Source organism: Thunnus thynnus, chromosome 4 (genome assembly GCF_963924715.1).
Source record: "Thunnus thynnus chromosome 4, fThuThy2.1, whole genome shotgun sequence".
NCBI classification, from domain to species: domain Eukaryota; kingdom Metazoa; phylum Chordata; class Actinopteri; order Scombriformes; family Scombridae; genus Thunnus; species Thunnus thynnus.
Genome location: NC_089520.1, coordinates 36,584,177 through 36,598,763, shown reverse-complemented (window position 1 = coordinate 36,598,763; position 14,587 = coordinate 36,584,177). Strand labels below are relative to the sequence as shown.

General features: G+C 37.0%; 1 long non-coding RNA gene across 2 annotated transcripts; it reads left to right on the top strand.

Annotated features, from left to right (window-relative positions):
- The first annotated feature begins 11,042 nt into the window (after nucleotides 1-11,042).
- Nucleotides 11,043-13,617, top strand: LOC137182305 (uncharacterized). Of its 2 annotated transcripts, none has more exons than XR_010928307.1 (4): nucleotides 11,043-12,238; nucleotides 12,353-12,386; nucleotides 12,710-12,792; nucleotides 13,530-13,617. It is a non-coding gene; the product is annotated as an uncharacterized lncRNA (long non-coding RNA). The 2 variants fall into 2 exon arrangements; XR_010928306.1 differs by having other exon boundaries at nucleotides 12,640-12,792.
- The last annotated feature ends 970 nt before the right edge of the window (nucleotides 13,618-14,587 follow it).

Here is a 14,587-nt window from a genome sequence, read left to right as displayed (position 1 = left end):
CAACATAACACAACATGGAAAGCTTTTTCCATCCTCCACTAGGCCCAGGCCCATTTTTGTCAAGTTTCTGCGTTATAAGGACAAACTGGAGGTCCTCGGCAAAGTCAAAGCCCTGAAAGGCACTGACATTTTCATAAATGAAGATTTTCTTGAAGCTGTTCGACAGAAGCGAAAAGAACTTCTTTCAGCCATGAGGGCTGCCATGGAGAAGGGGGAGATTGCCTACCTGCGATATGATAAACTCAATGAACACCCACTATCTAAGAAACCTGCACTGAGGCCTAGGCAGAACAATGCTATGCCTCTGACTTCTGATCATTAGACATTATATTCTCACTCTCACATACACATACATTCACACATACAGTATCATACTTAGTAATTCCAATATGTATATCAGTATTTTGGTCTACCTATGTGCACTTCCATGCCCATGATGGAATCAATAAGGGTTGCAGATGAAGAAGTTAACCTAGTAGGTTTAGTGATTAGGGGGTATGGGGAATTTGCATATAGTATATTCAGAAAATCAGCTCTCTTTGTCATCACTGTCACAACATCCTCTCAAATCCAACTGTTTATTGTACTTGCTGTAAAAAGTGTTACCACCTGAGATGCACACCTATCAATGAATATGAAATGAATGAATGGAGCTCTTGGACTTGTTCTAAGTGTGTCTCCATGTTTTCTTATCATGACACTGATGATGATGACTTGGTTGCTGATATAAATTGTGATTATAGGATGCCAACTGTTTCAAATCATATGTTTTTCAATCCTTTGGATTAAAGTCTGTATAGCGACACTAAATTTATGGAGCCATTTGACCCTGATTCAAATTTGTTTACCTCTTTGACTACTGAGTGTTTATCCTGCAACTATTTCAGTATTAATGGATTTAATAGATTATTACTTGGCATGCCAAAGCAGTTCTCAACTTTTCATTTAAACATTCGTAGTCTCTCAAAAATTTTGATTTATTTCATCACTTTTTATCTTCATTAAATTATGAATTCTCAGTTATAGCACTTTCAAAAACTTGGTTGTGTGATGAGTCAACATCTCTCTATGGCATCCCAAATTATCTATATATTTACATAATGAATTTCAATATAAGCATAGAGATGATGTCACTCTTAGTTCTGAGTGTAATGACATTGACTCGCTGTTCCTTGAAATACCCTCCTGTGATATTTTTGATGGCAAAAGTGTCATTATAGGTTGCAAATCCTCCAGACACAAACATTAAAAACTTTAATTCTAGTCTTGCTTGAGTCTTGGACAAAATTAACCAAGAAGTATGTTTCCTTCTAGGTGACTTCAGTATTAATTTGTTTAACAGTGAGTTTCATTCACTCACGACAGATTTTCTGAATATACTGTATGCAAATTCCCTATACCCCCTAATCACTAAACCTACTAGGTTAACTTCCTCATCTGCAATCCTTATTGATGATATATTTACCAACTCTCTTACTAATGTGTGGAAGTCTAGTGTTCTGTACTCTCATATATCTGATCATTTTCCAATATTTAATTTTACTTCAATCACCTCAGTTCGACATCAGAAAAGAGAGAAATCTTTAGACTTCAATAAAAGAAACATTGACCGATTTGAGGAGCTTATTGGTAATGTTCCATGGGATAATGTATATACTCATCATGATGTCAATCTAGCATATCAGTCATTTGTATTATCTTTTAACACTATATTTAACAGGTGCTTTCCCTTGGTTAGTATGCATACAAAAAAAGTCAGTAAATTCAGAAAACCCTGGTTTACCCCAGGTCTCAACAAGTCTGCAATGACTAAGAATAGGTTGTATAAGAAATTTATCATAAATCCTTCTCCTGTGAATATTGCCAATTATAAGAAGTACAGAAACAAATACAACCATTTAATTAGAATTGCAAAGAAAAACTATTTCACCAACAAGTTTAATGAAGTATCAAATAACATCAAAACTACATGAGGAGTCATCAATCAGCTCCTAAATAGGAAAAAGGCTTCAGCCACTTTTCCGTCCCAATTTGTTGATGAAAATAGAATATACACAGACCCTTCTGATATTGTATGTGCTTTCAATAATTATTTTGTCAATATTGGTACTTTTCTGTCAGAGAGGATAACTCCTATTGCTGAGTCTCCATCTGAGTTCCTGAAAGGGTGCTATCCCTCTCTCCAGAGCTTTAATCCTCCTACTGAGAAGGAAATCATGGACATCATTACCAATATGAGAGATTTGGCAGCTGGTCATGATGAGGTCAGGTCATGTTTGGTCATTAAAATTAGCTCCTCAATTATTAAGCCATTTACATATATATTTACTAAATCTCTAGAAACTGGAATAATACTTAATGACCTTAAAATTGCTAAAGTAGTTCCTGTGTGCAACTCTGGAGACTGTAGTTCTTTTAACAATTACCCGCCTATTTCTGTCCTTCTATGCTTTTCAAAGATTTTGGAGTGAATGGAACATCCTGAACATCATCAATATGGATTTAGGAAAAATTATTCTACAGAAATGGCTGTGCTTGAACTGGTTGACAAAATTCATAGTGCTTTGAATAACAATGAATATGCTTTAGGAATATTTCTTGATTTATCTAAAGCTTTTGACACTGTTAATCATGACATCTTACTCCAAAAACTGTTACACTACAGTTTTACTGGAATCACTTATAAATGGTTTTACAATTATATTCATAATCAACAACAATTTGTTATCATGAATGGACAGCCATCGGATAGTGCCATTTTAACATGTGGGGTCCCACAGGGATCTATTCTAGGACCACTTCTATTCCTTATTTATATTAATGACCTGGCTGTAGCATTGTCCTCCTTGCTCCCAGTGCTTTTTGCTGATGATACTAATTTATTTCTCTCACATACTGATTTCTCTGCACTTATGGCCAAAGCTAATTCTGATTTAGGGAATATTTCCAAATGGTTCAAATTAAACAAATTATCTATCAATGTCAAAAAATCCAATTTTATCATATTTACATCAAAAAATAAAAAATATTGTAAATCTAATTCTTGTCTCTCCATCGGAAATAACCCAATTACCCAGGTATCATCCCCGAGTTTCCTTGGAGTCCTGATTGATGAAACTCTGAGCTGGAAGACTCATATTCATTTTGTTTGCAATAAAATGTCCAAATCTATCAGCATCATCGGCAAATTTCGAAGTTTGGTTCATCAGAAGTGTTTATTAACTCTTTATTACAGCCTAATTTATCCATACCTCATATATTGCAATATTATTTGGGGATCTACTTATCCCACCTACCTTTGTAAGCTTTATATTTTGCAGAAAAAGTTTTGCAGAATTGCTACATTTAGCAGTAGGGCTGATCACTCAGCCCCTCTCTTCAGTCAACTCAAGATCCTAACAATTATTAACATAAACAAATACCAAACTTGTGTTTTTATTTTTAAAATTCTGCATCAGCCTCCTTCACTTCACTTCCCTTGTAAAGCATTTTTCCAGCCTAATGGAGATGTACACAACTATAATGCAAGACATGCCAAATGTTCACACCACCCGATATTCCGTACTGGGCTCTGTCAATTCTCTTAGATACAGGGGGGCTCAGCTGTGGAACAGTTATATTCAAATTGCATTTCAGTCTACTTCTCTCAAGAATTTCAAATATTAGCTTAGGACCTGTCTGGTGAACCAGACTTAACCTGAGCAACTAACCAACTGACTAAAAGTTTGCTTCAGTAAGCATGCGCACACGCTCTCATGTGCGCACGCACATTCACTTGCACACTCACACACACACTTATACATTACACCAACACACACACCCCTATTACATTATTTTATATGATTTGTCTCTTTGCTTGGTTTGTGCTGCTTATTTTATATTTGCTTTTGACTCTGTGGTTGCTTGTTTATTTTTGTAGATCACATGACTTTTGTATCAGTTTATAATGTGTAATGAGGTGAGATTACTCTCATAAGCCTCTAGGGGTTTTCTAAATCTCACCTGCACAATTTTTTTCTTCTCTTTTGTTGCGTTGTTTTATGTTGTTTTGTTTTTACTGTGCAAATAAAAATATAATGCTTTCAGCTAAATGCTAACATCAGAATGCTAGCATGCTCATGACGATAATGTTAACATGTTAATGTTTAACAGGTATAATGTTAACCATGTTTGTCATTTTAGTTTAGCAAGGCTACTTTACAAGACTATATGAAAGACTACAGGACTAGAGGAAAAGTCAGAAGATCACTGAAGTCAGTGGGATACATCATTTGGGGGACCATGAATATCTGTATAACGTCTGTAATAAAATTTCATTGCAACCATTCCAATAGTCGTCCAGATATTTTAATCTGGACCAAAGGAGTGGACTGACCAACCAATTGACATTGCCGAGTCATGCCACTAGCATGGCTAAAAACAACAGCTATGGTTATTTATTTAAATACTGAAAATCAATGACTGTCCTCTCTTAATAGCAAAGGCGGAAGCAGCATGACATACATACCACTGCAAACATTTGGAAGGGGGTTTCCACTATCCTACAACTAAAAAGAATGTGATTTTGACAGTGGAAACTACAATTGTTATCATCTCTTATCAGCAGTCACAGTTGGGTATTGGATGGTTTTATAGGCCATCAAAACCATAAAACTGGTTGATTCTTTCAGCAGGAGAATCTGACTAATATAGCAAAGGAAATAACACTAATAACACAAAGGAAATCACTTCAAATTACATAAAAATGTGTTTATATGTTGGATAAGATACACATTTGAAAGGCCAAGCTACTAGTTTACTACTAGCCAACAGTTAGCTTCTTGTAGCAGCCTGAAGGACTCTTTATACATCCATGGAAGGACTGTTAAGAACTGTTGTTAAACTAACGGGAGAATGGATCTGGATCGTGCAGCACGGCAGTGACAAGACGCTGTCGGGGAGTCTGGAGAGAGAAGCAAATGGAGAAACAACCAGGAGAGTTAGCTTGTTTGTCATTGTTGCTAATAATATTAGACTGGTTAACCAGAAGCCACAAAGTTCTGTTAACTCACAAACAAGATGACCAAGAGCCACAAATGGACGTTGTGACATGGATACTTCATCTCCATGATAGAAAGAAGAAGACGTCAGATAGCGTGAGTCAGATACAGCTTCTCTCTCTCTGTCTCTTTGGTCGCTAATTTCCTCTCTGATGGTTAAATGTCTCTGTGGCTGTTGTGTGAATTTATCTCCTTAACAAGCATGCAGCAGAGATCATATAATGTGTTGTGGGTAGTTTGCTTGTTGAAGTTACAGTGAGCTGTCTGGACTCACTCATTCATTTGGAATTGATCCAGTTTTTAATTGAGTGGTTGTTGAATCACCTGTTGATGTTATGTGATTAGTGAATGAGTGTTCAGGAAGTCTGGCTGCTTGTTGTGACAATTTCTTCAGTTGGTTTTTAAGCTGAGTCGTATATTGAGTAATAAGCTTAAAGTAACTAGAATAACAAGTGCTACATGTCAGCTTTGTAGACAATATTTTGTATGTGGTGCATATAGATAAGAGTGTGTAAGTCATGTATTTGATACATGCATTAATACTTTCTGATGTGATGTGATTCTGTCTGATGTTTTAGATCTGTGAATATTTTTAGTGTTCAGTCTTTCTAGTATTCAGCACTGATCTGTAGTTGTATCAGATTATAAGCTTTGTGGTACTATATATATTTCTGTACACTAAGAAAATACATAGGAAACACATGTAAATCATGTGATATGTTGTCTGTTTTTGATGAGAACATAAATCTGTTGTCACAATAGAACAATACTATAAATTTGAATTTCACTTTATTGGTAAAATGACACATTCTGAACCACTGCACAGCTAAAATGAGCACTTCTTTGTTTAAAAACAATATGTATATGCTAAATGTATTTAAAGAAGCAGCCTTTTCACCACTCAGGGGTTTTTGTTTTTGAAAGCAAATTGTTTTATTGGCATATAAAATTGCCCCTCACCCCCCCATCAGATGGGGGAAATGATATAGTATGATGTGGTTTGTTGTAAGATTCCATGTTGATTTTCCTGCTGTCCTCCTCAATTTTTTGAGTGACCAGCCGCAACTGGTTTGGGATATATTAAATTTGGTGAGCTAACAGTGCAGTTCCACTGTAACCAGTTGAAGAAGTGCCAAAGAAGCATGTGACATGTTTTCCATCATGGCAACATGGCAGTATGTCTGTTACTTATGACCCATTTGTACTATTTTATTTTAGATGTAGGAAAGGTTCGAGTAACGGAGAGGACTGTGACTCATCTCTGTAAAGCCTAATGGGAAATGACGTTTGTCTCAAGCAAACTGCTGTGATTGCAGGCTGGTTTTTAGAGGCTAGTACACAAATAATGTTTATGACCATAATGAAATCCTCTGACCCATAGAAATTATGCACACACTAAAACCTGCACTGTTCCACAAAGAGGACGATGTACATAAGCACACTTAACAACATGACCAATACAAACAAGCTCTTGCCACATCTGCACAAGTGCATTAGAGAGAGTTCATTTCATATGCAACATGATATATTAGCATATTGAAAAAAGGCAGCAGAACCAGTGTAATTATCCTTAGTATTAGTTAAACCGTCAAGTGCTTCTTCCTCTTCTCTAATGCTATGTTGCATCATTTGGCTTTACTCATATTAATGTGTAGAGCAGTATTGTTTGTGCGATCAATAAACTGTCAGTGTCTTTCTTTGCACAACCCAGCAACCATTAAAAAATGACCTCAGAGAACCTCAGCAATTACAGGTCCTGTCACTAGTATATTTCTAATGGGACTGATTCAACAGCTTAAACACTCCACACTAACTGGAGCTTCAGTGGCTGGGGGGAAATCACTGAAAGACTTTATCAATCAATTGCAATCCTATTTCTTATCATCTCAGAGGTGATGGAAGTCTGCATAGTTGGAATAGTGTATAATATAATAATAGCCAAAAATAATAGCCATTATTCACCTCAACTGCAGAGGGTACCAGGCCTTTATTGGAAGGAGGTTTACATTAGAGAGAGGCCTTTATTTCTAATTCCCTCTGTTTCATAAGTACATTTGCTCTTTTTTTAGTACAAAGCCTCCTTGTTTTCTGATCAGCCTCTGTTTGCTCTTTTAAATTTTTGTTACTGCAATACCAGTAATCCACTTACACTTGTGCAACTATAATTCTAGTGCTTGAGTTACACCTGGAACGTTTTCTTCATATTTAAACAATATCGCGTCTCCTCAGTCCCCCTCCCCCCTCTGTGACAGTCAGCTTTGAGTGAAAATAGCTTATACATTGTTGAATTTATGAAATTAAAGAAGTGGAAATGTAGCCTACATTAGAGGGCTCTGCACGTACTCTTAGAATTGGAATTACATCCAGGTAATTACTATTTAAGTGGCATGCACATTATATAACAGGCACGAGGAGTTTATTCACCCTTGTTTTTTCCCAAGCCTGTATTTGGGGCCATCCATTATTCGTTAGTGTCGACCATTCCATGGTTGGTATTCAATTAAAAGCCCAGCTTTTAGTTGAATACCAGCTGGCTTTTAATTGAATACCGGCCACTATTAGAGAAAATATGGTAGATTCCATAAATTAATGAACGTAACAGACTAAAAGTACAATATTTCCATATGAAAATGCTCAAGTACTGTAGAAGTACCTCAGAATTGTATCACCACTGGTTTCCATCCAAACATGAGTTTCCAGAAGAAAATGCAACAAAGTTGGCAGAGCCAGTGATATTATTCTGTTCTCTATTTTGAAAATTAAAGTTATAATCTAGAAGATTTTGATTTAAATAAATGTCTGTTAAGTCCTCATCTATCGCCAAATGAGGTAACACAATGGTGATTGAGTCTATGGCCCACTGATGAAAGCTCTTGCATTTGCAGTATTATGATTGTTACGAAATTCTCAAGAATGAATACAGTCTTTTTAGTCAGCATTTTAGTCAGCAAAATAGCTAAGTCCATGAAGCTAGCATTTAGCAAAGAGTGGAAAGGCTCCAGAATCTGTGGCTGTTGCAAGTGATAAGCTTTCTGTTAACTCTTTTCGGTCTTTTCAAACAATATTTCATCCACAGTTTGTCTCTTTTTTTCCACATTACATGATCTAATTAAGAAAGATTTTAATACCGTATTGTTATCTAACAGCTAGATATTATGTGTATAACTTAAAAAATTACAAAGGATCCTCTTTTGTGTTTTCATTTAATGAAAATCTCACTTATTCATCTTGTGTTACATAATTGACAGACATTGTTATTAGTATGTCAATAGTCATCTATTGTGAAATTATTAATGAATATCATATATTCAATATTTGGTAAATTTTTTTGTGTGTTTTCTGAGAAACCTGAAAAAATGACTTGGGCCATTATTTTAGGAAGGTGACGATATGTAATTTCATTGTTCGTGTTATTAAAACCCTGCAGGTGTCTAGGAATAAGAGAAGCAACATACTGCTAATGTAGTCAGGCAAGAACTGCTATTGTTTAGTGAACCGACAATAATTAAAGTCACATGCACAAGATAACCAGAAAAGGAGTCAAGTGAGACAAGGAACAAAGGGAAGAGCTGCAGATGGCACCAATTTTGAAACAAGCAAATCACTTCCTAACCCAACAGACCCACTGACTCACTACAGCTGAAAAACAGCTGAAAGAAACAAAATAAAAACCTACCTGGTTGGACTAATCTTACCTGTCAAAATAAAACACATTCTAGCAGCCATCCTGGCATCCAACTAGACGATAAAATTGCTGTGTGGTGCCGAAATAATGGATATATGACAATAAACAAAGTAAACCTACTGCCCAGATCCTGACATCGCTAAAGTAGTGCCTCAGACGAGTTAAAATTATTTTACACTCACTGAAAGACCTAATACCTCAACTGAAGACGGAGAAGATTGGGGCGCAAACACAGGTGGGAGGTCCAGCATTCTCCATGGAGACACACGTCATCAGGAGGGATTCCTGCCTGATGACGTGTTGACCAGCCATAATTATTGGAGGGAAAGACTGCACCGCAGTTATTCATAATAATGTAAAGAGTTGTCACCCAAAGACCATAGTGTGTTCGCAAGCACATCAATAATGCATTTGTTTGATGAAATTATTAGAAATTTTCAATGTCCTGTGCCAATTTACAATGTTTTTACTTCCATGTGTCAGTTATATTTTTTCATGATGCTCATTGATTTATTTACTGCTGCTGCATGTCTTCTGTTCAAATGGGCCAATTTGTTTTATGATGCTAAAATACAACTACAGTAATATATGACCTGTAACCTACTACATTGCAGGCTATATTTAGTATTTTAATAAACACACTGCAGAATAATATAACACCGGAATTATGGAGGAAACATTTTTATTGATGCTGCTGCAGCACATGGAATAATAATAACAATAATGATAATTATGATTATAATGATTTGTTTTATAAGTAATAATAATTTATTATATAAGTAAAATAAGTTTATTTATATAAAGAGCAGACGTCACAAACAGACATTCAGCAAAAAACAGAAAAGAGCCTATACAAAACAAATTAAACAAAAGCAAGTCTAAACACTATAACACAATAACCTATGACATACAGCTGGGTCAAAAGCTCACTATCCTTATTCCTATGATAAAACCATCATATAATGTACCTTGGTGACGTAGAAGGTGACAGTCTCTGGCTTTCTCTTCTGATCACTCCTGATGGATACGGTCTGGTGCACTGTGCTGAGGAGCGCAACGCTCTTTCTTTGTTTGTTCTAGTACACTGTTAGAGTGGCTCACTCATGCATGAGCACCTTGGTGGAGAACAGCTCTCCTCTCTGCTGCTAGACTGAAGGAGGAAGCTCTCGTCTGGTCTTGTTGACAGTGCCAACCAGGCTGGTGTTCTTCTTCAGCAGGTTCTTGGCGAGGGTGAGGGATGTGAAAAAGTTGTCTATGGTGACATTTCTTCCCTTCCCACATATGGCTCCACCAGCTTCATGACCACATTCTGTCCCAGACTTTGATGTGCTGGTCACATTTCATCCTTGCTCAGGTATGGGAAGCCATTCAAAAGGTATTTGGTCTCCATGTCTACAGCTAACCAGAATTTAATTCCAAAGTTGTCTGGTTTGCTCACCATATATTGCGTAAAGCAGCATCATGCTTTGGTGGGGAACAGCTACTCATCCACAGTGCTCTTCGCCCCAGACTTGTAGCAGGCAATGCTGTTGTGACAAATCCACCCTACACATTTGACATCAAGGTAAACTTGTTGCCTGTTGTCCTTCTTGTCAAAGTGCAGGTAGCGCATGACCTCCCTATAGTGGTTCCTTGGTATCATCATGTTGAAGAGCCCCCATTCCTCACACCAAAAACTCTCCATCTCTATATTTTTATTATAGGCTCTTCTTACAAATAGTAAGGCGATGAAGGCCTTCAGCTCAGCAATGGAAAGATCCCACGAATTGTCCTCAACACGGTGTACCTCCGCCATGCTGCAGTCACATAGAGATTGAGGACAAATTAAAGGAAAAAACTGAATAAAAGAGTGGAGAAACATATCAAATGTAGATACTTCCGTGCACTAGGGTTCACTGAATGGTTTGGTGAGTATGAAAATGACGTGAATAAAATACTAGGACCTTTACAGTCACCAGATCTCAAACCAGTTGAACACCTATGGAAGATTTTGGACCAACTTGTAAGGCAATGCTCTCCACCACCATCTCCATAAGACCAAATGATATAATATAAACTTTCATCCTCAGATCTATTTAGTGATGTCTGTGATTGTCTCTGATGTCCTTTTGTTATTTCTGGCTATGTTTGTTTTTCTTTCTATCTGCTTTACTCAGTTCTCTCAAAAGATATCTTGGTCTCAGTGAGATTACCTGATTAAATGAAGGTTGCACATATAAATGTGCAAGGCTTTTGTGTGTGTGTGGAGGCTTGTGGTGGCCTGACTCCATGCTGAAAAAAAGGAGACTGGCCATCTATTGGATTTATCTAATTATCTTTTATGAATTTCACACAATTGTTTCATGTTCCAAGGCAAAATGTAGCAGTATTGTGTTGAAACTACATTTTATGCAGAGAGAGTACATGAACTTGTTTAGCTCGTGTTAGGATAAAGTGAATCAATTATGTATTGATATAATTTTCCCGCGATATCCTGTGCATTCACACATTGCGTGCAATGCATTTGAGGTAAGAGAGACTTGCTTTGTCACGTCCATGGTCACGCCATTACTCAGCTCAGCTCGGTGAGTATAAATTGCCGGAATATATTTGAATATTAGCTAATACGTAACCATATGTGGTTTATGTGTTGAGAGTCACCAACATAAGTTAATGAACTGCCATTAGGTTATTTGCTCTTGCGCTGTTTAATCGCCGTGTCTGCTATGTTTCCTCAGTGAAGATTTCCAAGCAGACGCCATTACTGTTAACATTACTTAACTGAACGAAGCGCTATTCATTTCTCTGTGCATTTCTTTGCATTGGTAAGTTGACCGACCATATTAGCGAGAGAATACAGAAAGAGTTTGCGTTGAATTATTTCTGTTAACAGCACAAATATTTAGTTGCAGTGGCATCAGTTAACTTGGTAGGGTGGGGCCCGCGGGCAACGTGTGTTGATTTGCTCTAACGTTATCTGCCAAGTAGTATTTGTTAGCAAAAATAGTTAATGTAGCATTAGCTTTGATCAACGAGGAGTACCGGTGCTTTGCTGCGGTCATTTGACAGTCGGAGGATTACCTTATTGGGCTTGTGCCATTAAAGGTAGGCTATCAAGTTTTTTTGTTAGTGTTGAACTTTTAGGACATAGATTGCTTTTAATGTTAGGCTGCGGTCGCACTAGAAATGGGCAGAAAGAAACTTTGCATGCCCCCGCAAACTACAAGGTAAGTTAACCGTTACAGATGTTTCTGGCTGCTAAGCTACCAGGCCCCAGTATAGACGAGGGATCTCTTTTTCAGAGAAGACAATAGTGACATAAACTATTTGATATTTAACGTCTTGTGAATATTTGAAAATGGTGACCCAACCCTAGTTTATACAGTGTTCCTTATTATATATCCCCTTTGTTTTGTGAGTCACAGTTTTGGATTGTAGAAGTGTTTGTTTTTTAATGTTGTTGCTCTTGTTGCCGCTGCAGATTGCTGTCAGAGGTTCATAATGTTAGTGCCTCTGCTGTGGCTCAAGTGCTATGGTGAGTATGTATCTTTTCTCAAATTAACAGGATTAGAAGTGCCTCCACCCAAAGTTATATTTAAAAGAAAACAAACGGTATATTAATGCAGTGATTTGTGTGTATTCGGTGCAGCTCCCCATCAACCTCACACTCAGAGGTCTTTGTGGTGAGTATAACTATTATATAAATGTATTGAAGAGAGCATTGATGTAATTTACATTTTCAAATGCAGAAACAGATATTGGCTATTTGCGGCTCTTCTATAAAAAGATTGGCATCAGCCATCAAAAAACATAATAATTCCTCCACACTGTACACATCCAGTATATACTATTTGTGTTTAGAGAAATACAGTTTTGCATTGTAGAAGTGTTTTTTTTGCTACCGTTTTGTTAAAAAATGGTTTCATGTTGTTTCAGATAAATGCAGAGTTCAAGCGTATCACAACTATGCCTTTACAGTCAAGGTTTTTGTCCCACCTTGACCTAGACTCCCCAAGTCTGCTGAGGGTGTTTGCGAAGCGATCAGTGCAGCAGGGCAACAAGCTTTAAGACATGTCTGCCATGATGCAAGTAAGACCTTTTTAACTATTTAGCTATAAATTGCATATGCATTGCATTAGTTCAGTAAAAGATTTGCAAGTATCCATTACAGTAGCCAATTTTCCTAAAATTTGACAACTCCATACTACTGAAAGAACCCAGAAGATTTATAATGCAACCATTCTGTTCCAACTATGAGAAACTGATGTGATTTTTTTTTTTTTGTTTGTTTGTTTGTTTTTAAATCACGTCCACTAGTGCAGGATGATGCAGTGTTATCCAAAATGTGAATGGTGATAATGTCATTTGGACTAAGGACCTGAAATGTCTAAAATAAGGATGCACCTGAACCTAAAATACAACTTTCCACTTACTGTATAGGCTGATTAAATTCATGAGCTGATTACTCTTACAAAGCTGCCACTCAGCATTGATTTTTAAGTATAACTTCATTCGTCCCCAGAGAGGAAATTGGTTTTACAGCAGATTGAAACACACATAAGACACAAATCATATAAAGCATCAACAGGTACAGCAGGTAATGTTGACTATCATTTTGGTTTAAAGAAAAAAATGCTTCAATTATGCAGTGATCATTTTCCATAAGTGACTCTACGTTTTATTTGGTTTTCAGATTGTTTATGCAGATGCCAACTTCACAAGTTATTACAGAACTGTTTCAGAATTTTTGTCTTTGCCCACATTCATCCCTGCTACTGACAATTTGTGTAAAAAATGTTGCTATATTCTTTGTTCTAATTCTTGAGGATGACATCGATGCTGGCAGAGAGTGCATCATATAAGGACTCTGCATCTACCTCAATGAGGATCCTGATGATGATGCAGGAGTACATGATGAGTGTGAGGAAGTAGGCAGTGCCTTTGCCACATTTTAAAAAATAAGTTTGTTAAAACATGTTTTAAAAAATAAGGAACCTAAGTTATAAGAACTTCTTTTTTGCATTTCTTTGCCCTGAGGTAATGGTTGAAATCTGTGTGGCATAAAAAATGTCATCTTAATGAGATTATGAATGAGTTAAAAAAATAATCCCATCCTTAAAGACATTCTTTTCCTCTCACAAGGACATGACTGAGGCCAACACACTAAGTGCCATAGAGGGAACAACAGTGGGGATCTATGTCACCAGAGAGACTCCCAGCAGTGACTATTTTGATGTTGGAGTAATCATTGAGGGTGTGGTGGCACTTCACTATCTGGAGAATGTGGCCCTTGCATCTGCCATGCTGTTCGGACTTTTTTATACCTTAAATATGAGGTATCAATCAAAGCTCCGCTACACCTTCGAAGTTATTCAAAGGGTAATAATGGATTTAGATGCAGCTGAACTATCAAGAAAGGCCCAAAGCCTGAAAACTAAAATGCACCAGTGAGAAGAGCTCACTGCTCTTGTTCTCGGCTTACTGGTCTTAGAAAAGGCATGTGTAAAAAACCTATAGCTGTAAATTCTTGGACTCATTTTTAACCAAGATGGCTTCAACAATAAGGTCGCTGTTCATTTAAGTTTGTGACGCCTGCTAAAGTTAACCATTTCCTTTGTTATTCCCTTGACGTAGAGGAAAGCTCCCATGTATTTTCATCTTGAGGTACGCACAGTGTTTACTTTTATCACTGCTGTGAGGCAGGCCAACCTGATTATGTTTATAAGGAGTTCTGGCTTCACTCAGAACTTTCATTCACCACTCCAAAGCACTTTACTTGCTACTAATTTAACTTAAGGGACTTCAAAATTACAGTATACAGTATGTCTGCACTGTCAAAATTTTGTGATGACAACTTAATAGAGATTTCCCCTAGAACTTTGTG